This window comes from Oreochromis niloticus, linkage group LG16 (genome assembly GCF_001858045.2).
Source record: "Oreochromis niloticus isolate F11D_XX linkage group LG16, O_niloticus_UMD_NMBU, whole genome shotgun sequence".
NCBI classification, from domain to species: Eukaryota; Metazoa; Chordata; class Actinopteri; order Cichliformes; family Cichlidae; genus Oreochromis; species Oreochromis niloticus.
In genome coordinates, this window is record NC_031987.2 from 33,407,399 (window position 1) to 33,430,926 (window position 23,528).

Here is a 23,528-nt window from a genome sequence, read left to right on the forward strand (position 1 = left end):
CTTCAAATGAAACACGTTTCCGTCTGGATAACATGTGATGAAAAATGTAGTTTTGACCTTTTCTTACAAATATCTGGATTGTTCCAAATGGGTGATAGTTTACATGGATAAGTAAAGGCTTAATCATTTTTGAAGTTCATTCTGGTTCTGATATAATGGTGTCAGAATACGCGGTGCATCATGCTGCTAACTTGCTCTCTAAATCCCCCAGATACCAGTCGAACTGGGCATCTGTTGGATATCAGGGACGTCCAAAAGATTCTCTTTGTACTCAAGGTGGAGCTTCCAACTGCAAGTTGCAAAAGGTTGAGGCTCCACCTGTCAGGCTCTGGAGAGACTCGGAGGCAGACCGTTACTTGAGTTCACAATTTATTTCCACAATACCGACACCAGGTGCGAATATATACAGGTGAGGAGGAGGGGGCACAGGAAGAGGGTCTCCGGAGAACACAGGCACAGAAGGGAAAGGGGCTATGTACACGATCCTTGCAGCGGCTCAGGTTGGCTCGGACTCCGGCTAGCTCACCCAGTGGTGGTCCCAGGCTGGCGAGAATCTGGCACAGAGGGAAGAACAGGTAAATCGCAGCACGAAAGAAACTCGAGACAAAGGCGTGATTAGCAGTGACACTGACGAGTGTTACACAATAATCCAGCGAAGAAGCTTCCTCAGCCGCCGCCTTAAGTGAGCGTGGTGATGAGCTGATGAGTCGCAGGTGTTTGAGCCAGGGGCTGGAGTCGTCACGACTCCGCCCCGTAGAGCGCAGTGCACAGGAAGGGAGAGAGAGAGACGCAACATACTTGTAGCCATACAGGGATCGCCGAGGAGGCACAGGGTCATGACACCACCTTCTGACAACTTTTACTTTTTTACTCAAATATCTGTACTTTTTACTGCTTACATTTTCAAGACAGGCTTGTTAGTTTTGGTTTAGTAATGAGTAAAAGAATGAGAGATGACTCAGAGATGGAGAAAGATGTAAGAGAGATTTGGCGCTATATAAATAAAATTGAATTGAGGAGAGGAAGAAAGTACAGACTGCACTGTTGCCTCACAGCAAGAAGGTCATGTGTGTTTGAATAAACAGATATTTATGGTTTGTTTTGTGCATACATACAGTATGCATGTATGAGTTGTGAGTGTTTGTGTTTATATAAAAAATGTGAGGATATAACAATATACTGTACAGTGTGTGTGTGTGTGTGAGAGAGAGAGAGAGAGAGAGAGAATAGTACTAATCAGGATCAGTGTCTGCTGTTGTTCAAGGTGAAGAAGAGGAGGGTTCTCTTCATCTGACAGTTGCAGTGCCAGCACAGTAGACAGGTAAAGGCCATTACTGTTTGTGTGTACCACATTAGACATAGTCAGACGTGCCCTGTTTCTAAAACCGTTAACCTCATCCTAACTGTGAGAGCCCTTTGCCACTATCCCAACAAAATCGAAGGTTAAGGTGCAAAGACGTTCTTTTCTTCTGCACTTTGAAACTCGCCCTATTGGACGCTTGTTTTTCTGAAGAGGGAACAATGATGATCAGCTCAGAGGAAGTCCTGGATTAAAATGCTTGAACACTGCATGACACAGTTAAGATAAGATAAGATGACCTTTATTAGTCCCACAGGTGGGAAATTTGTTTAACTATTAACATATAGAGAGGGATTGATGATATTAATAAATACATGAAGACAGGATATTAGCAAAACAGCTAAACTTAACACATTTAACCAGGTGATTTCTCATTGATCCTAATCTGAAAGTGCTGGTGGAGTGTGCACCTGTCCGACTGTTAGTCTGTTGGCAAGCCGTGCTTCGACCCAGAATCAGGTTGTTAAAAGGTTATTTAGCAGTGTAAGAAAAATCCTGTAAATCTTGAAAAAAAATACTGGCAACACTTTACTGGAAAATTCACCATACTGTAATTTATTTCACAGTATTATGTTGTACACCCCCCCCCGCAGAGTTTTCAGTTTATTTGTGGTGTTTTTCCTTAAAAATTTCAAGATGTTTAAGTCTAGTGACTTAAACCAGGCAGTACAGGGTTTATTAGTGATCACTGACAACAAGTTGTTTATTTATGACTGCTGAAGCTTTGGGAAGTAAGATCATCTGTCCCCTGCCAATGTGCATGGGTGTCCAAAAATATTGCCTGGCACTTCATGACTTCAATATGAGCACCACTAAAGTCTACAGTCCACACGTGCAGGGTGGGTGGGGGTGGGTGGAAGGGGCTTGGGCACCTGCCCCTTTGCTGATGGGTTCCCCAAGTGGCCATTTCTTGACACAAATTTTTATTTTATTTTTTTTTCCGTGTGTGTGTGTGTGTGTGTGTGTGTGTGTGTGGAGTCCTGCCTGTGCCACTCAACAGTAACATTTAACTATTAATCACAGTTTTGTTAAATAAAAGGATGTGGTTTGCATCAGTCACGTGACTACCATTAACCATCGCCCTTGATGGCAGAGGGCAGGGCACTGGTTACGAGCAGGGAACGAGCTTGCAAAGAGCACTTGCCGCCTGAGCGGTGCAGAGCTGTAGGAGAAACATAAATTAACTGGGAGATCGAGACTGATGCAACAAAAACACAGTAAGCAGGTGTACAGTGTACACTGTAGTCAATAGCACACACGAGTATTAGCTTACTGATTAATTGAAATAAACATTACCTGTCCTTTTATTAACTGGTGTGCTGGTCATTAGCTGCTGGCTAACTGGGAAAGGGTTTCAGGGGTCTGTAGCTCGGTCCACTGTTTTAGGAAACATGCTTAGTTTAAAGTAAGTTACAGGGCTTTCCCTGCCTTTCACTAAAAACTATTTAATATACATATCCACATAATCATGGATTATTATAATTATGAAAAAACACTGTATTTAAAAAATACATTAAGAGACAGTTTATATTAGATTTATATTTCAAATATGACAAAATGCTGATTTTACAACAGCAAAATTATATTATCTCCACAGTTTAAACATTTAATAAGCTTTCTGCCTTCACAGAGTGGATAGTCAAACAAATTGAATCATCATAAATATATTAGTTTATATTTATTACTTTGTTTTTTTATTCTCATTACTTTATTATTATAGCACTAGGAATAAATATTAAAGGAAGGATTCTGGATCAGCACCATGAAGCAAACTTGTGGCCATAGTATACACAGTATTCTGAAGAAGGTGTAAAATGTCACTGTATGTGCATGCGTGTGCATGTTTTATGTTTATAGATTTTTTAATTATTACTCATGATACAACATTGTCCAGACTTGCACTGTAAGTAAATGAGGAGGAAACAGTGACAGAAGGTGCTGTGTGAGGCAGTGGATCCCTCAGCAGCTGGATTACAAAGAGCACAGGTCACAATAACACATCTTTGCGTTTTATTATTATCTCATAACACTTGTTTAATCAGCTCCCATCTCTCCTGTGGACCCTTTAATGTCTGCAATCTGAGATCAGCACAGCCCTGCCCTGCACTATCAGCAGCAGTAACATTGTACCCATCAGGTAAAACATAGGCTACGTTTGCTTCGCACTGTCCCCACCTGATGATAATGATATAGTATGATGTGATCTGATTATTAGATGCTTGATGAATGTGGGCTGTTGTTATTCAGCCTGGTTCTATGTGCCCCTTTTTAACTTTGAGCCCTGCACCTGTAAACATCTCTGTACGGCCCTGCTGTGGCTATCAGCACTGTTTAACAAGACTGACTTAAAATTCTAAGATAAGTGAAAATAAAAGGCAACCACGTCTCTGCATTTCTGTTTTTTCACTAGCGTTACATTTTTTAGCATTTACAATTGTTTCTGTAACTGAAAGTAACTGGGATGATAATTGGGGTGGCTGCAGCCCAGGAGGTAAGGGCAGGTCAGCTACTAATTGGAAGGCTACTGGTTCAAACCTTGGCTGCTTCAGTCTGTATGCCAAATATCTTTGGTCGAGATTACAACCCTGAGTTGCTATCCAGTACATCCAGTGAAGTATGAATAAGTGTGAATATTACAGACAAAGCTCTCATGTAGAGAAAGGATTGAAATACAGCTTGTATGGATGGGAGATCATTAATGACCATCACCATATGAGATGCTTACAGCCAAAAAGACCACTACTACACTTCTTCACTTAAATTCCCTCCATCAAATACACAGGTACATCTTCAGACACATGCAATCCATTTCTCACACGCATGCACATGTTCAGCAGGGACCACACACAATCCTGGTGTTAAAAATGTTAGCTACGGTCTGCACTGAGCTTAATTCCCAAAATTCCTCTCAGTTGTAACTTGAACTCCTGGGATGAATGCAGCCACTGCTCTTTACATATCTCTCTCTGTCTGAGTCTGTACTTAGAAACACATTATGACACTTCAGGCCTTGCCGAACTATTACTTGCTCTCCAAACTATTGATTGTTACCCAACCTCCATATGCTACAACTCTTCATCCCAGCTTGTCACACTTCGGTTAGCCACACCTAAACTTCTTTACATAACAGCTTAGGTAATGTGGGGGCCTCAAGTTATGGACTCGGGAGATCAAGTTCAGTGTGTTTAATTACAGTGAATGTTCAACAATGAATGCATGTGAATGAAAAATAGTCAAAAAATCACGGGGATCAAGTTCAAGCGGTTCAACAGAACTCTATCCTCTCTCAGTGACTCACATCAGAAGGTGATTCAGAAATAATGTGCAGACGCGAATTTATGGTTACATTGTAAACTTGGTTCTCTGAGTGAGGGACTATCTCTCCACTCCATTATTCCATATGTATGGGGTAACTCTTAAACACACCCCATGAGGAGATGGTGCAGCCCAACAAACTATTTACAAATATACATATTTACATGCCAACCAATCCAGGCCCTGCCAGATGAGGTTGGTGGCACTGTCACTTGGTGTTCACTCTCTCTGAGGTAGAGTATCACTTCCTGTTCCTGTTCCAACACAGTGGTGTTTTTGTGTAGCTTATATGTGTAGCAGATTAATTAAAAACTTGTAGATGACTTCTTATTTCATAGTGTAATCTTCACATGCTTTATCCGAGGCACAAACTCTGCATATTCTCTCGCTAACTTATAGTCACAGTTTTCACTTAGTGTGTCTTTAGAGTTTCACTAGCTTAGCTCGTAGCAGACTCACTAGCAGCATGGCCTCTTCCCCAGTCCGTCCTGCACTTTCCTGCTCATTGTGTCAGATGCAGTTACTCCTGAGCCTCCTTTAGCAGCAATGATACTTGTAATACATGTAGCCTGTTTGCAGCTCTGGAGGCCAGGACTCCAGAACTGCAAGTCCTCGCACCCTTGAAGAACCCGTAGCTAGCCAGGCCCCTGTAGCTGGTGCAGCCGAAGGTAGTGTAGATTATGCTAGCTACCCCCCGGCAGACTGTCCTGAGCAGCTGGGGAAAGAGGACGGCTGGGTGACGGTGAGGAGGAAGGGTAGTCTTAAACAGAAGCCCCAGGTACACCACCAACCTGTTCATGTGTCTAACACTTTTTCCCCACTTGGCGACACACCCGCCGGGGGTCAAACTCTGTTTGATTCTGTTCTCAGACATGTGAAGCTAGAGACACCAGCAACCATAGTCAATTGTCTTCCAGGGGCCAGAGCAGGCGACATTTAAGGGTAAGGGTAAACATAAATTCAGTAAAATTACAATTCACATCGGCAGTAATGACACCTGGTTACGTCAGTCAGAGGTCACTAAAATTAATATTGAATTGGTGTGTAACTTCGGCAAAACAATGTCGGACTCTCTAGTTTTCTGTGGTCCCCTCCCCAATGGAGCCAGGAGTGACATGTTTAACTGCATGTTCTCCTTAAATTGCTGGCTGTCTGAGTGGTGTCGAAAAAACGATGTGGGCTTTATAGATAATTGGGAAACTTTCTGGAGGAAACCTGGTCTTGTTAGGAGAGACGGCATCCATCCCACTTTGGATGGAGCAGCTCTCATTTCTAGAAATATGGACAAATTTAATAAATTTGGCCCAAAAATGTGACTATCTAGAGTTGGGGCCAGGAAGCAGAGTTGTAGTCTTGCACGCCTCTCTGCAGCTTCTCTCCTTCCATTATCCCCCCAAAACCCCATCTCCATAGAGACTGTGTCAGCTCCCAAACAGACAAAGAACAAACTAAAAATCAGCAAAAAACGACTTAAACATTAAAAAATCACAAAGAAAGAAAAATACAGCATCCTCAACACCAAAAATGTGGATTATTAAACATTAGGTGTCTCTCTTACAAGTCTCTGTTAGTACATGACTTAATAATTGATCGACAAATTGATTTACTCTGCCTTACAGAAACCTGGCTACTAGAGCCGGCGGGTGAAATAAATCAACACCCCCAAGTCAGAAAGGATAATTATTGTTGGTGATTTTAACATCCATGTAGATGTTAAAAATGCCTCAACATGGCATTTAATCTGACACTGGACTCAATTGGCTTCTCTCAAAATTTCTCTCTGTATACAGCATCATTATCTTCCCTGATTAGTCCCATCACTGTAGTGTCATCTGCAAACTTGATAATGAGGTAAAGAGAAGATAAAGATAAAGAGCACTGGTGAGGATGGCTGCTGTTGCTCGATGTTCTCCTCAACTTTGCGTTTTTCTTATGTTCGCTATGATATTTCTTAGTTTCTTTGCAACCTGTAATGCTTTTATCACCTATGACAGACAAACTCTCCTGGACATTCGTCAAAACTCGCAATCCGGACCTTCACAAACCGACTGTTTTTGTGAATGGTGGTGACTCACCTTGGCTAGCTGGACATACGAAATGATGGAGAAAAAGGGGGAAAAGAGCCAGGAAAGACAAACATTGCACCCCCCTTCCTAGAATTCTTCTAGCGAACGTCCAGTCTTTGGAAAACAAGCTGGATGAACTGGGCCAGGATAGCTTTCCAAAGGGAGATTAAAAACTGCAACGTCTTTGTTTTCAGACAGCGCCCTGCATCACTGCTTCAGCATCACAGACTGGGAAGTCTTCCGGACTGCCACTGACAACAACATCAACAGTTATGTTGAGTATGTAACAGACTTTATTCACAAATGCATCAATCACGTCGTACCGTGGGCTATTGTACGAACCTACCCCAACCAGAAACCGTCGGTTAACAGAGAGGTCAGCGCAGTGCTCAGAGCGCGGACTGCAGCCTTTAAATCCGGAGACCCAGATGAATACAAAACATCCCTGTATGCACTCAGAAAAGCAATAAAGACGGCCAAGGGACAGTACAAAGAAAAGGTGGAACTCTGCTACAGCAACTCCAACACCAGGAACATGTGGAGCGGTCTGAACACCATCATAGACTACAAGGGAAACAGCGGCAGAGTGAGGGTGGTAACTGCTTCTCTACCTGACGAGCTTAACACCTTCTATGCACGCTTTGATAAACATAATACTCAGGAGCTTTTGCTGGAAGAGGACAGCTGCTCTCCTCAGATATCTCAGGCAGTCGTGTGTAAACACTTCAGGAAAGTAAACACTCGGAAAGCTCCTGGATCAGACAACATTCCAGGTCGGGTTTTCAAAGCATGTGTCCATGAGCTGGCAGATGTCTTCACAGACATTTTTAACCTTTCCCTGCTCCAGTCTGCTGTCCCAAAATGTTTTAAGAGGACCACCATCATACCTGTACCTAAGAAAACTAATGTGAGCTGCCTAAATGACTATTGCCCAGTAGCACTCACCTCCATTGCCATGAAGTGCTTAGAGTGCATAGTCAAAGCTCACATCACATCCTTACTCCCTGCTTCACTTGATCCGCTCCAGTTTGCCTACAGGTCCAACAGATCTACAGACAACACAATAGCAGTTGCACTTCACACTGCCCTCTCTCACCTGGACCAGAAAAACACATAGGTACGGATGCTGTTCATAGACTATAGCTCCGCCTTCAACACCATCATACCATCCAGACAAGTCATGAAACTCAGTGACCTGAACATCAGCTCCTCCCTGTGCAGCTGGATCCTGGACTTCCTGACAGACAGACCTCAGGAGGTTCGGATCGGTGCCATCACCTCATCCACACTCACACTCAGCACAGGTGCCCCCCAGTGATGTGTTCTCAGCCCCCTGCTGTACACCCTGTTCACCCACGACTGTACAGCAACACACAGCTCCAACACCATCATCAAACTTGCAGATGACACCACCATCATCAGCTGCATTTCTGATGGAGATGAGATGGCATACAGGGCAGAGGTGAGAGCCCTGACATCACGGTGCCGTGACAACAACCTGCTGCTTAACGTCAGCAAAACCAAGGAGCTCGTCGTGGATTACAGGAGACTGCAGAGAGGAGGCAACACCCCCATCCACATCGAAGGGGCAGAGGTGGAGAGAGTCAGCTGCTTCAGATTCCTGGACATCAACATCAGCGAGGATCTGAGCTGGTCACACCATGTTGGTGTGATCACAAAAGCAGCAAGACAGCGGCTCTTCTTCCTGCAGTGCCTGAGAAGATTCAGCATGAACCCCAGAATACTTACAAACTTCTACAGATGCACCACTGAGAGTATTCTGACTGGCTGCATCACCACCTGGTACGGCAGCTGTAATGCTCTGGACCGCAAAGCTCTGCAGAGGGTGGTAAGATCAGTACAGACCATCACCAGGACTGAACTGCCAGCCATGCAGGATCTCTACAGACAGCGCTGCATGAGGAAGACACAGCCACCCCAGCCACAGACTTTTCACACTCCTGCTGTCCGGCAGGCAGTTCAGGAGGATTCAGACCCGCACTACCAGACACAGAGTCAGTTTTTACCCACAAGCCATCAGGCTTTTGAACTGCTGACATTCTATACAAACCATTACACACTCACTACAATTACAGGACTCTGCACACTGTAACTTCAGCTTATGCCACTTAAATGCTCATTGCACAAGTTTTGCATAACCTGTAAATACTCTTGCACAAAATGTAAATACGAACTTGTCTTAAATTCTCTAAATATCTAACCAAAGTATTTCATTATGGGTAAATGTGGCTACTGTTTATCTGTACATGACAATTAAACTTGAAACTTGGTTTTTGTTGGAGCTGGAGGTGCAGTCGTGGGTCAGCAGTGTGAAGAGTAGTGGGCTCAGCATATATCCCTGAGGGGCGCCTGTGCTCAGTGTGATGTTGTTGGATCTGATCAGCTGTTGGGGGTTGATGGTGTTGAATGCTGAGCTAAAATCATCGAAAAGGATTCTTACGTGGGTGTTACGTTGATCCAGGTGTGATAGGGCTAGGTGGCCAATGAGATCGCATCGTCCGTTGATCGATTTGAGTGGTATGCTTTCTTTTTTTGTGACTAATATTTTATTGTATTTTTAGAACACTACAGTCCACTGTAGAGACAGATTACATCACATAGAAAAAAATACATCAGCATAGCAGCAGAACAGTAGAGAATACAAAACCAAAATGAGGGGGGATGAACAAAGCAAGAGATAAACAAAAAAATAAATAAATAAATAAGTAACCAAACAAAAAAAGAATAAAAAAACAAAGACAGCCAGCCTATGACTACGTGGGTCTTACTGCATGCCACACTCTGACATCCCTGAGTGCACTTCCTCAGAATTCCAATGTCTGTCCCACTCTAAGTTCTAGTATGATCCTTTTATTCTGGACAGATATGGATCCCACTTCAGGTGGAAACTCTCCACTTTATTCAGAAGTCTGTATGAGAGTTGTTCTAGTGCAGCGAGTCTCCCTAGTTGAATATGCCATACAGAGATAGGTGGGGTGGAAGGGGCCTTCCACTGGGAGATAATGAGTTTACGCCCCAGCATCAATGCAGTCTGTACCCACTCAGCGGCCTTAGGCGGAGCATATTTAAGGAGTGATGGGTCCCCCAAAACAAATAGTCTTGGTGAGAAAGGAATATCCCATCGTATAGTTGATTTGATAAAGTCATGTATCTCAGTCCAAAAGATTTGGGTTTTAGGACAGCTCCAAATCATATGGGTCAATGTGCCCACCCCAGTCTGACATCTCCAGCATTCAGGGGACTGTATGAGGTTCGCCCTATACAGTCTGTGTGGTGACCAGTAAATTCGGTGTAGTAATTTGAATTGGATTAGCCTCATTCTAAGTTCCCTGGACACCTTCTTACTATTCTGCAAAATTGTAGTCCATTCCTGATCCGTAAAAACCACACCAAGGTCAGATTCCCAAGCTAACCGGAGGGCGGGTAGCCCTTTACTCATGCCCTCAACAAGCATTGAGTAATATTTAGAGACTTCACGACCTCCCCCAAAGAGTTGTTTGATGTAGCTGAGATATTCAACAGTTGGAGGTGGTGTGGAGGAGGAACCAAAGGTTTTGAGCAATAAGTGCCGGAGCTGCAAGTACCTCCAGAACTGACTCTATGGCAACTGAAACTGTGCTTTAAGGTCATTGAAGGACTTGAGAATTCTCCCCTGATACAGGTCTCTGAGAACAAGTATCCCTCTCTGGACCCACAGACTCCAGAAGAACGGAGACTTATTAATGCAGAGTTTGGGATTGAGCCATATGGAGGCCTCAGTATGAAGGTGGGAATTAAAATTTAACGCCAAAGCGCTTTACACATCCAGTCATCCACCCATTCACACACTGGTGGAGGCAAGCTACAGTTGTAGCCACAGCTGCCCTGGGGCAGGCTGACAGAAGCAAGGCTGCCATATCGCGCCATCGGCCCTTCTGGCCAACACCAGTAGGCGGTAGGTGAAGTGTCTTGCCCAAGGACACAACGACCGAGACTGTCCGAGTCGGGGCTCGAACCGGCAACCTTCCGATTACAAGGCGAACTCCCAACTCTTGAGCCACGATTGACCAATTTACTCTATATCCTGATATATTAGAGAACCGGTTAATAATTCTTAAGAGAGCAGGTAGAGAGCGTTCTGGCTGCGATATTAGGACCAGGGCATCATCAGCATAGAGCATCAATTTGTGATTATCATTGTGGACCTGGATACCTGGAAAATCAGGGTCTCTACGTATTGTCGCTGCTAGAGGCTCTAAAGCTAGAGCAAAAAGCAGAGGACTCAGTGGGCAGCCCTGTCTTGTACCTCTGTGGAGGTCGAAGGACTGTGATATAATACGGTTTGTTAGTATTGATGCTCTTGGATTGTTTTAGAGAAGTTTGACCCACCTTATGAATTTTGGGCCAAAGCCAAATGCTTCCATTACACAAAATAGAAAACGCCACTCTACCCTGTCGAATGCTTTCTCTGCATCTAGGGAGAGGGCTATAGCTGGAGAAAAGTCCCCCGTAGGGGATTTATTCTGGGTTGCCCACATAATATCAATTAGGCGTCTAACATTATCGGCAGAGTTGCGAGTCCGAATAAAACCAACTTGGTCGGGGTGTATTAAGTAAGTCATGACCTTATCTAATCTGTTTGCTAGTACCTTGGCTAAAATTTTGCAATCGCAATTGATCAAGCTTATTGGTCTGTAACTCTTACAGTCAAGTGGGTCTTTGTTTTTCTTTAAGACAAGGGAAATAAGTGCCTCCGACAGTGTTGGTGGCAGGCTGCCCTTATCCAGGGCCTCCTCAAACATTTGAAGGAGTAAAGGGGAGAGCTCCTCTGCAAAGTTCCTGTAAAATTCTGCTGTGAACCCATCCAACCCAGGGGCCTTGTCAATTGGAAGGTTTTTGATTACCTTTAAGATCTCTTCCTTTGAAATTGGGGCATCCACGGAGTCCACCTGTGTCTTAGAGAGAGTTGGGAGGTTGAGGGGGGAGAGAAAACTGTTAATTTCCTGAGAGTTTGCTTGTACTTCTGAGGAGTAGAGTTGCATCTAGAAATCTCTAAAGGCTTCATTCACTTCAGAGGGTTTTGACACCATAGTGCCATCCTGTGCTCTAATTGCTGCTATGATAGTCTGAGCTTCTTTTTGTTTAATATATCTTGCAAGCAGTTTGCCAGGTTTATCTCCATCTTCGAAGTATTTCTGCCTAGCCCGAAATAGAGAAAACTCAATTTTCTGAGTCAAAATTGAGTTGAACTCATATTTAAGTCTAGTTAGGTGGGTCAGATTTGCTGAGCTCATGTCTGCCTTAAAAGTGGCTTCAGCTATGGCAATCTTCCTCTCCAGGTCTATCTGCTTGGTCAGAGCAGTTCTTTTCTTATATGAGGCACGGTGGATTATGAACCCTCTAATAAAACCTTTCAAAGCTTCCCATGCTACACCTGCACTAGGAGCTGTGGAGAGGTTAATTTCTATATAAGAATTGATCTGCTCTCTTAAGGAGTGGAGAAAGTTGGGATCATGTAAAAGGCTTGAGTTTAGCCTCCATCTGGGAGGCTTGAGGGGGCTACCAAATGAGCTCAGATGCAAGAGCACCGAGGCGTGGTCAGAAACGTGTATACTACCAATAGAGCAAGACAATGCTGAGGGCATGATAGAATTTGACACAAGAAAAGTGTTGTGGGGGGCAGAATAAAAGGTGTAGTCTCTTGTGGATGGGTTGAATACTCTCCATACGTCTACCAAACCCAAGGTCCTACACATTTTTATAGCGACCGAAGCTGATCTAGAGTGTCGCTGTGAGGGAGTGCTTCGATCCAGTATATCATCCATGACCAAATTGAAGTCCCCTGCTATCAGGATTGGGTAAGATAAGATAAGATAAGATAAGATAAGATGGCCTTTATTAGTCCCACAGGTGGGAAATTTGTTTTGTTACAGCAAAAGTGCAAAGTTATGTAGCAGAAATTAGAAAACACTGGAATGCAATAAAATACAATAAAATAAAATAAAATACTATATACAATAGAATAAAATAGAATAGAATAATATATACAATAGAATAAAATAGAAATACAAATACTATATACAACTGAGTAGGAAAATACAAAAACACAACTTCGTCAGAAGAAGAATTGCACGTATAGCAGTCTTATTGCACATGTGTGGGTTTGTGTGTTTGATCAGCTGCAAAAGTCTTTATTGTAGAGTCTGACAGCAGTGGGGAGGAAAGACCTGCGAAATCTCTCCGTCCCACACCGTGGGTGCCGCAGTCTCCCACTGAAGGGGCTGCTCAGTGCTGTCACAGTCTCATGCATGGGGTGGGAGATGTTGTCCAACAGGGATGACAGCTTAGCCACCATTCTCCTGTCACTCACCACCTCCACTGGGTCCAGAGGGCATCCTAGAACAGAGCTGGCCCTTCGGATCAGCCTGTTCAGTCTCTTCCTGTCCCCAGCAGAGATGCTGCCCCCCAGCAGACCACACCATAAAAGATGGCTGAGGCCACCACAGAGTCATAGAAGGTCTTCAGGAGTGGGCCCTCCACTCCAAACGACCTGAGTCTCCGAAGCAGGTACAGCCTGCTCTGCCCTTTCCTGTAGAGGGCGTCTGAGTTATGAGTCCAGTCCAGTTTGTTGTTCAGATGAACACCAAGGTACCTGTAGCTGTCCACAGCCTCGATGTCCATACCTTGGATATTCAGTGGTTGCAGTGGAGGATGTTTGTGCCTGCGGAAGTCTACCACCAGCTCCTTGGTTTTACTGGCGTTGATCTGGAGGTAGTTCAGCTGGCACCAGTCCACAAAGTCTTGAGTCAGTCCTCTGTACTCCTTGTCGTCCCCATCAGTGATGAGGCCGACTATTGCAGAGTCATCAGAGAACTTCTGCAGGAAGCACTGGGTGGAGTTGTGGGAGAAGTCTGCAGTGTAGATGGTGAAGAGGAACGGAGCCAGAACCGTTCCCTGTGGGGCCCCCGTACTGCAGACGACCCTGTCCGACACACAGCCCTGAGTCCTCACATACTGTGGTCGGTCGGTGAGGTAGTCCAAAATCCAGGTAGTGAGGTGATGGTCCACTCCTGAGTTCTCCAGCTTGTCCTTCAGAACCGAGGGAAGAATAGTGTTGAAGGCACTGGAGAAATCAAAGAACATGATTCTCACAGTGCTCCCAGCGGTCTCCAGGTGAGCGAGGGAACGATGTAGGAGGTGAATGACGGCATCATCCGCTCCAATGCCAGGCTGATAGGCAAACTGAAGTGGGTCCAGTGATGAGCTCACAAGGCGCCGAAGCTGAGCCAGGACCAGCCGCTCCAGGGTCTTCATCAGGTGGGATGTCAGAGCCACCGGCCTGTAGCTGTTGAGGTCCTTGGGGCGTGAAGTCTTTGGCACTGGAACAACACAGGAAGTTTTCCAGAGCTGTGGGACTCTTCCCAGCCTCAGGCTCAGGTTGAAGAGGTGCTCCATCACACCACACAGTTGGTCCGCGCAGGACCTGACGACCCTCGAGCTGATGCCATCTGGACCCGCTGCCTTCTTGGCTTTAATCCTCCTCAGTTCCCTCCTAACCTGGGTGGTTGAGAGAGACAGGCTGGAGCCTTGTGTTGAGTGTGTATTGGATGCTGTTGTTGGGGGTGGGGAGGAGTGAGCAGGGTGAATAGAGGAGGTGTGAAGTGTCTGAGGTGTCAGAGGTGGAACAGCAGCAGTGGGGGTGGGTGAGTCTGCAGCCGATGTTGGAGACTGCCTCATGGCTGAATCAAATCTGTTGAAGAAATGATTCAGTTCATTTGCCCACCTCACATCCCTCCCAGGCAGAGAGTTCTGATGTTTGTGATGTTTCAGGGTAGTTGCCCATATCACTAATTTTGCATTCCAAGTTTCCAAAAAAGGTGGGGTCGTCAATTTTTGGTGCATAGATATTGCTTAAAATCATCCTATGGCCTTGAATCTCAGCCAAGAGTAGCAATGTCCGCCCATCTTCGTCCTTAACCACCCGGGTGCATTTAAACTGTAACTGCTTATGAATTAAAATTGCGACACCCCTACTCTGACTGCTGCCACACGAAAAAAATACCTGACCCACCCAATCACGGCAAAGTTTATCTGACTCTTGGGGAGACAAGTGAGTCTCTTGAAGAAAAACAATGTCAGCTTGTTTTGATTTGATAAATGTCATGATTTTCTTTTTTTTGATTGGATGGTTAAGGCCCTTTACATTCCAGGTCATTAAAGTAAGGGCCCTTTGTTGCTTATTCGCCATCATGCAATACGTATCAGACATATAACAGTGGGGTAACTTATTATTAGAACCAGGAATTCAGTGCTGAGTGGACAATATTTGGAAGGCTGGCTGTAAGAAAAGTGGGGGGGTTTGGAAGTAAATAAAAATAACAATTGATAAACATTTAAACAGATACTTCTGGGGCAACCGAGAACACTAGTTACCCTCAGGTGGGCTATGAGCCCCAGAAAGTAAAACATAAACTTTATGGTCCGTGACTCTAACCAGTCGAACAGTCATAAACAGGACCCGTCGCCAGCAGCAGCAGCATATTAAGTCGATGTAATATGAGGAAAACAGTCGTTCCAGGACTTAGCTAACTGAACAAACCTCTATGCAGGTTGGTTAGAACTGTCCCCTGACAAACTGAAAAGGGCTTCATAACAACTGAATTACTAAAAGAGGAATTTAATAGTCTTAGTGAGCTTCTCTACCAAGTGGATTGTGTCGCATTCTCAAAAGTAGCACAACCGAAAAAGTCAAATCAAACTGCGAAGCCCTATAATATTGAAACTGAACAGTTAGGAGGTGCAAAGTATATCGTGTATGGCGTGTCAATTAACGCTAGGGCAAAAAAAGAAAAAAAAAGAAAAAAGAAAAAGGGTAGTGTTTAAATCCAAGCCCTCACTGTAAATAACTCCCTTAAGGTAAAGACAGAATGTAGTCCTGGGCTTTTTTGGGGTCGGTAAACTCACGTCTGCCCTCCGTCATTTTCAGCACCAGCACCGCTGGGAACAGTAGGGAGAACTTTATCTTCCTTTCATGCAGCAGCCGTTTACAGGGATTAAATGCCGCTCGTTTGTCCGTGACAAGTTTGGAGTAGTCAGGGAAGATCATAATGCGGTGGCCGTTCCAGCTCAGCTGCCCCAGCCTCCGCGCAGCTTCCACGATCCGTTCCCTGTCCTGGAATCGCAAAAATTGGGCGATGATGACCCTCGGGGGATGACCGTCAGGTTTGCGTCTCACCAGGCTGCGGTGTGCGCGGTCAATCTCTAGCCCGCCCGGGAAGTCGACCTTCAGGAGTTGTGGGATCGTGTTGCGCACGAATGCTAGAGCGTCCGAACCCTCGCAGCCCTCTGGAAAGCCGGCAAAGCGCAGATTGTTTCTCTGTCCTTTGTTTTCGAGGTCGTCTAATTTCTGTCGTAGAGCGTTCACTTCGTCACTAGTAGCAGGAGGATTTTCCTTTAGCGCTCTGCTAGCATCCTCAAGGAAATCCAGACGAGACTCAGTGTTGCTTATTCGAGTAGCCATATCCGCTAGCTTAGCCTCCACTGCCCTCGTAGCAGTTTGGATAGCATTCAGCTTGCTCTCTTGTGTCTCGGAGGTTTCCTTAAGTAGCATGTAAATACTTGCAATGTCTTTGGCCATTTGTTCAGTTGTAGCAGTCTGAATAGCATCCGACATTAGAGGTGAGGGCGGGTGCGCCTCATTAGCTTTCGCCGACGTTTCCTTGCTAGCGCCTTCTTGCCGTCGAAGCGTAAGTTTTTGTTGGTGACTCGGCATTTCTGAGCTTTCACAGAGAGTCTTCAAGCTTCCCACTGTCCTGAGGTGATATTTTGTAAGTGTTGTGTAGCGTAATGTTCTAAGTCTAATTAGCAAATTAGCTGCCACTGCAACGGAGCTTCCCCATTCAAGCTGCCATCTTGACCGCCTACGCCACCAGACTCCGAGTGGTATGCTTTCTTGATGTAACTCAGGACCAGCCGCTCAAAGCACTTCATGATGATTGGAGTAAGTGCTACTGGGCAGTAGTCTTTGAGCTCCGAGGCTGTAGCTGTCTTTAGTACAGGTCTGATGGTGGTGGTTTTAAAGCACTGTGGCACAACAGCGTGGCTCAGGGAGATGTTAAAGATGTCTGCTAAGACATCAGTCAGCTGATCGGCACAGGCTCTGAGCACACGTCCAGGTATATTGTCTGGTCCAGCCTATGTGATAATCAGTGGTTGCGGCTTCTCTGAAGACGCTCAAAACAGTCCTGCAGGTCTAGCAGTCAGCGCAGCACATCCGATTCCTATGTGAAAGGGCCTTAACCTGGAAACAGGAGTAACAAACGCTGCTTTTCCAAAGGACAGCAATCACGGGAGGCTCCCAACCGACAGGCTCCCCACCACGAAAGTCATGGACAGACACTGTACACTGTGTAAAGCAAACACACACATCACCCGACAGTAGGTGGAGATCAAGCAACCAGTGATTTCACATCTGCACAGCTTTTTTGTATTTAAGCTGTGGGGCATGACCAGGCAAGTCGGAGTGTGTTGAAGAAGTGTCCACACACCCTCGCAAACAGGGATCATTCCTCATACATATAGAATATGTAACAGAAGGTCTTTTTTCTCCTTAAACAGCAGCCAGGATCCAGGATTGTTAACAGGCGAGTTAATTATCACAGGTATGCTAGACTGAAAGGCAGGAAGCAGAGGAAGACCCGCCCCTGCCACAGAAGATGTGGGTAATCCACACACATATCCACGCCTCCACACAGACAGAGGAAGGAGCAGAGAGCAGAGAGAAAGATGGATACGATGAGCCTGCACAGGAAGACTGAAGGCCTATGATGTCTCAGCCCGGTTTTGCTTTCAAATCTGACTTTTTAGCAACAAATTGTTGTGTTCTGGACATAATGGTAGATGTAAGAGAAAATCATTCAATCATTAATGAAATTCTAAATAAGATTGATGCAACTGGCCAAAAAGATTGTAAAACTCAGTAGGACAGTAAGGAATGGAATAACTCTCCATGGGTTCTTTCACTATAAGTAAACGTTTTAGTTATGTGTGTTACATGTCTAGTCGCGTGACCCTTTTTTTAGTATGACAATATTTATTAGTGCAGTGTTCAAGAACTTGTTTTGTGGCCAGTGCTCAGTGTCGTTATAGAAACTGAGTTGACTTTTAATGTTGTAAGTCAGTTAAACTGAGAAATAATGAGTGCATTTCTACTTATTTATGAATATGCACAATTATAGTAAACAAGTCACCTATCTTCCTTTAAATTATGTTTAATTATTAAATTGCACATTCTTCCATATCAGAATTAATAAAATTTCATTGCTAATTGTTGTATTGTGATACATTGTTGTTATTATTTAGTTGATCTTCTGGTAAATAAAATATGCTATTCATGTGTACATCACATAATTGTTTTTTCAGGATACATTGTTGATGTCAGATTTAGGCTTTCTCTGAGAACCTGCATTTGATATCATTTTTTAATGATTCCATGCCCTTCATTGCTCTAATTATCTTTGCAAATTATGACATGCAGATGTATTTTTAACTTTCTGTTGCACAATAACTGATGCAAAAATAGGCTTGAAGACTTGCCAAAAAGTTTGTAAATATGAGTTTTTATGGTCTAATTTCTAATGTGTCTAGTGTGTTTATTGACTGCGAGCCCATACCAAAAATCTTACATTTAATGCTTCTGAAATGATAAAGAACACATTTACATTGTATTTTATTATTATTATTATTATTTATTATTATTATTAGTAGTAGTATTAATATTAGTATTATTATTTTTGATGTTGATGTTTTGTTTTGTTTTGTTTTTTTTGCAAATCTATGTTATGTCATTAAAAAAACAGCATCAATAAATTCCCGGGGTGTAATTCCCTCTTAAGTGTAATGTAGTCTGCTGGTGCAGAATCCTTGTTTGCTCAGACACATACGCAGTAAGCACTGCTGCCATTTTGTTTGGCAATTGTTGATAACTGCGATTGCAAACAGAGGATTTGGGGAAATGTCAGCGTTGTCATTTTTACTACTTCTGTAACCTTTTACAGCGGATGTTCAGAAGATGCCGAGGACTTTTACCGCTCTGCTCGGAAAACGAAATGCTGGTGTGTTTTGGTATTCTGTTCTGTTACTGTGTGAGAGCTGAGAGTGTGTTGTGCATTACATGGGTGAATTTCCAGTCTTGTGTAATTAAAGATTACACAAATTGCCAGACAAATGCATGTGCTTATGCTCCCTGGCCCTTACTGTTATGTGGCCACAATATGTTTTTTCATGATATAGATTGTCATGAAAAACAAAGACAAGTGATAGATGGTGCACAGGGGGAAGAATGTTATGCATATAATCAATTGTAATTTAAAGGCATCACTGTCAGTGAACTGATATGTGTGTTGAGACATTTGTTCACAAACTGAAGCATTTAGCAACCACCGCACAAACAACTGAAATAAAGCTTATGAGACTCTCTTTGGTTTGAACCTCACTTACCTGCTGGCTTAAATCAATTGGCATCACTGCAGCATGGGGTGGGGACATGAGGGGATCCAAGTTCAGACCCTTGAATGGCAGTTGTATTTGAGGAGCTGCAGAAGGAAACCATGTAAATACACTGTATGTATGCTATGTTTGGGAACAAACAGACCCTGAGAGGAGGTGGGCCGGCTAGCTTTGATGGCTGGCTGCTAGCTTAAGTTTCAAGCTACTTCTATTAGGACCCGAGCACTAAAAGTGTGAAGGCCCTATTACAATCGATCTGTTTAATTTTATCTTCAATCTCCTTTTTGAGGGCCTTAACATGTTCAAACACTAAGGAAGTATTAAATTTTGCACATGCATCGGGTCCAGTGAATACTTTTGAACTCCTCGGGATGTTATTGGATCATTTATCAGATTCATATTTTGACGTGGGCCATATTAAACTGCTGAGCTTTTGAGTTTTCCTCGCAGAGTGTTTGTGGGGGAATTTCGATCATTAGCTGTGAAATTTTAATTGGCTGACATATTTTGTCCAGTCTGAACCAAAGGTCTCACATGTCATCAGGCTCCGCCCCCAAATACATATTAACTGCAATATTTTACAGTGTTCACAGCGCCACCTAGTGGGAACAGGAAATGTAATGTTTTACACTTTGGGAGTACAGCTTCAAGGCAGCTGACCCCAGCAACCTCAAATTTTGAGTTGGTCTTATACACTGAAAACTGAGTTTTTATCAAAGCCTGTAACCTTGGCAACACTGCGAATTTTGGTGTTTTGCCATGAGGCACGAAATTGCTATAACTCTACGACACCTTGTCCAGTTTCTCCCAAACTTCAAAGGCATGATGAGAGTCCCTCTCTGAACAGCATATGTTCATTGTAAGCAATAGTTACAGCGCCACCTAGTTGTAAGGAAATGTCATGTTTTATACTTTGATGTACTGCTCCTCCCAGGTTGACCCCATACACCTCAAAAGCTGCCTGAATAAACATCAGAAATTGATGATGCTTCAGTGTGAAAATTGTGAGCTTTCATTTAACGGCGCACCCTGGTGGAATAGCAATTCGCCATCAACAGGAAGTAGTTTTCACAGAGCTTGGAAAGCTTGAACAGCCGTCAAACCTGGCAGACTCTCAAATGTGATGAAGGCTTTCCTGTTTTCTAACCCTTTTCATTGAATATTGCAAAATGGCTCCACAATGCCACCTATAAAATTTTAAAGGAGTCCCTGCACTGTTTCATCTATGCATTTGAAACTCTGCATCCTAATGTCAGATATCAAGATACACAAAAAAAGTCTCATCCTCAACCCAACAGGAAATCTGCCATTTTGAATTTAATGTGTAATTTTGGCCACATTTTCTGCCAATTTCAGGCCTCATACCTTTACAAACACAGAGGGATTTCATGAGATCAACATGATCTTCACTTAATGGACTCTAAAGAGTTGTCATGAAAACTAAATGGCATAGCAACGCGCCGAGTTTCGATCAATCACGTGAAGCACGAAACTGTTGTAAGTCAAAGACACATTACTCAGCCTCTACCAAACTTCACAGGCGTGTTGAGAGTCCAGCTCTAACACACGCACAAAGAAACACAAAGCACAATCATACAAAAGACACAAGCGAAGTTGTGCTGATAATATCAGTTACACGATGACAACATGTTCACACGTCTTTCTTTTGGTTTTGTTGTATTCGCTCTTTGGTTAGTGTTAGGCATCAACACTGTTTAGAAGAGCTGGTTTACAAACACGCCACCGTAACAAACCACCATTTCTGGTTCAGTCTAAGACCTGTCACAGATCTGTGGGAAATAAATATGTGGATTTCAGTTCTACTGATTCAAATTCTTACTGACAAAGTATAGTTTGTGTCCATGTATGCAAAACAGACGCCTTTTCATTCCAGTTTCATTAATTTCCAGACGACCAGAATACACTAGAGTACACAGAGGAATTGTGTGAAATATAAGAAAAGCATCTGTTGTCATATCTCATGGGTGTCTTATCTCATTGTTTATCAGTTTGTTTCTAATAATTTTATATCATTGTTTTCTGTTCCAGTTGCTATTTGCCATCGGCCATTTAAAATAACACCGTCACAGAGGTAGTGACAGTCTAACAGTGATTGAGGGGAACACACACAGCTTTCTTTTTGTACTCTGTGTTTGGTCATTTTAAGAAAGTGTGTTTAGGTGTTTGGTTGTTTTTTTGTAAACACAATGTGCAAAATTAACTGTAACCGTGCTAAAATAATAATCATAATATAAATAAAGTTAGATGTTGTTGTGTTGGTTTACAGATAAGTCCTTCTATGTTGAATATATCGGCTTATTGCTGGTATATGTTCTATCTTATGACACAATATAACCCAACATTTCACTCGCTCCAGTCTGTGTGAAAAAATCTTGAGTATCAGAGGTGAGCAGTCAACATGTGGCATTTAATGACTGAGTGATCCTTATCGAACAAATTCTTCCGAGCAGATGGGCACACACATGCACACATACATCTAACATCCAACAGTTAATCCATGTATGAGTTATGGATCTTAGCACAAACACACACACACACACACACACACCCAGTGTACAGCAACAGTGTGGGAGGCCTGTACAACTCAATGCCACTTTTGTTACTCACCCATGATAAAACAACCGTGGCCATTTGTGCCACAACTGTTTTGCTGGCTCTCACAGTTCACTTGTTGACAGACTGTAGGCAGAGAGAGGCATGCAGAGTTAAAGTCTGCACACCACTGTGTATGAGACACATACATAAAGCCTTTGCATGTGTGTTTGTATAACAGTGTGGGTTTTTCCCCCAAATTTTAATGTGAAGATTTTGAATTTCAGCAGAAAAAATGTTGGCCATGAATTGCATTCCTGTGAATTCAAATAAATTAGACACCACGGTAATCCGTGTGTGTTCAAATTTCATGTATCACTTGTGCATGTAACATGTATCACATGTTAACACCTTTTCTTTTCTTCAGCCACTTCCTCAAGAAATTTTTTTGTTTAGTAAGAAGGTTTTAAATTTGGTCATTTTATGACTTGAAATGTAATTTGGTTGTTTAATTAATACTGGATCATAGCAGGTGTTTTACAACAATCTGCTGATTTGGAATTTTCAATTTTTTGGAAGTTTTTGGTTTGCTGTGTGTACTTTTTGTTATGAGAAATGAGGACTTTCAATTCTTTTTGCTGCTCACAGAGCAGTTTATCAAAGACTCCTGTTCTATTCAATAAAAGTTATTATTTATTATTATTTTATTATTATTAATAATAATAATACAAATAATAATAATAATAATAATGATGATGATGATGATGATAATGATAGTAATAACAGCAGTACTAATAATGTACATTCATAAAGTTCTATATCAGCAGGGAGGCTTTCTTTATTACCTTCATTTGCATGTAAATGAAAGCTGTTCCTGTAGCCGCAGGACCAGCTGTTTGGTTGCACTCTTCAGTCCCTCTGCATCTTTACCGGTCTCCCTCACACACACACACACACATATATATAGGTATAGATATTCCAAAGGCCTGTATGAGAATCATAACAAATCCCCTCCACTTCCTCTGAGGCTGGCAGCAGCAACAGCAGAAGAGTGGAAGAAAACAGGTACAGGCAGAGGGCCATACAACTTGTCACAACATCTACCTTTGATTTTGACAAATTGATCTCAGCCTGTTTTCTTTCTTTTTTTTCTTTTATAAGGAGTAAGGAGTGCTTTCATTGGACAGGCTCTGAAGAGACAACCATAGGTTAACTATGAAGCTCCAGATGACAGATGACCTCCAGGCTACAGGAAATAACTGGTTTCCTTTCCAAGATACTCATTCTGTTTAATTTAGTCCAAAATAATTACACAGTGGACTGCTATCAGTAGCTGATAACGCAGATCTAAGGTGTTTATGTTTATATATTTCTCTAAGGTCTAACAAAGCCCCCTTCCTCCAAACAAAAAGGAATTATGGTTCATTTTACTTGTCAGATTAACCGGAGGTCATTTATCTATTCTACCTAGCTGATAGAATGGCGATAAGAACACATTTCTTTGGATGAAAACAACAGCTGGACGGAGAGCGAAGAAAGTGAGGTTATGCTGGCCGAAAGATACATTTATTTCTTTTAAACAAACACACTTTTTATCTTGTGAAAAAATCAGTTTGAGCGATAGTCTGTAAATGTAGCTTGTATACAAACGAGAAAACCTTAAAGTTTATTTATTTCATGATTTTTAAATATACTCCAAAAATAATACATGAAAGAATTTATTTAAA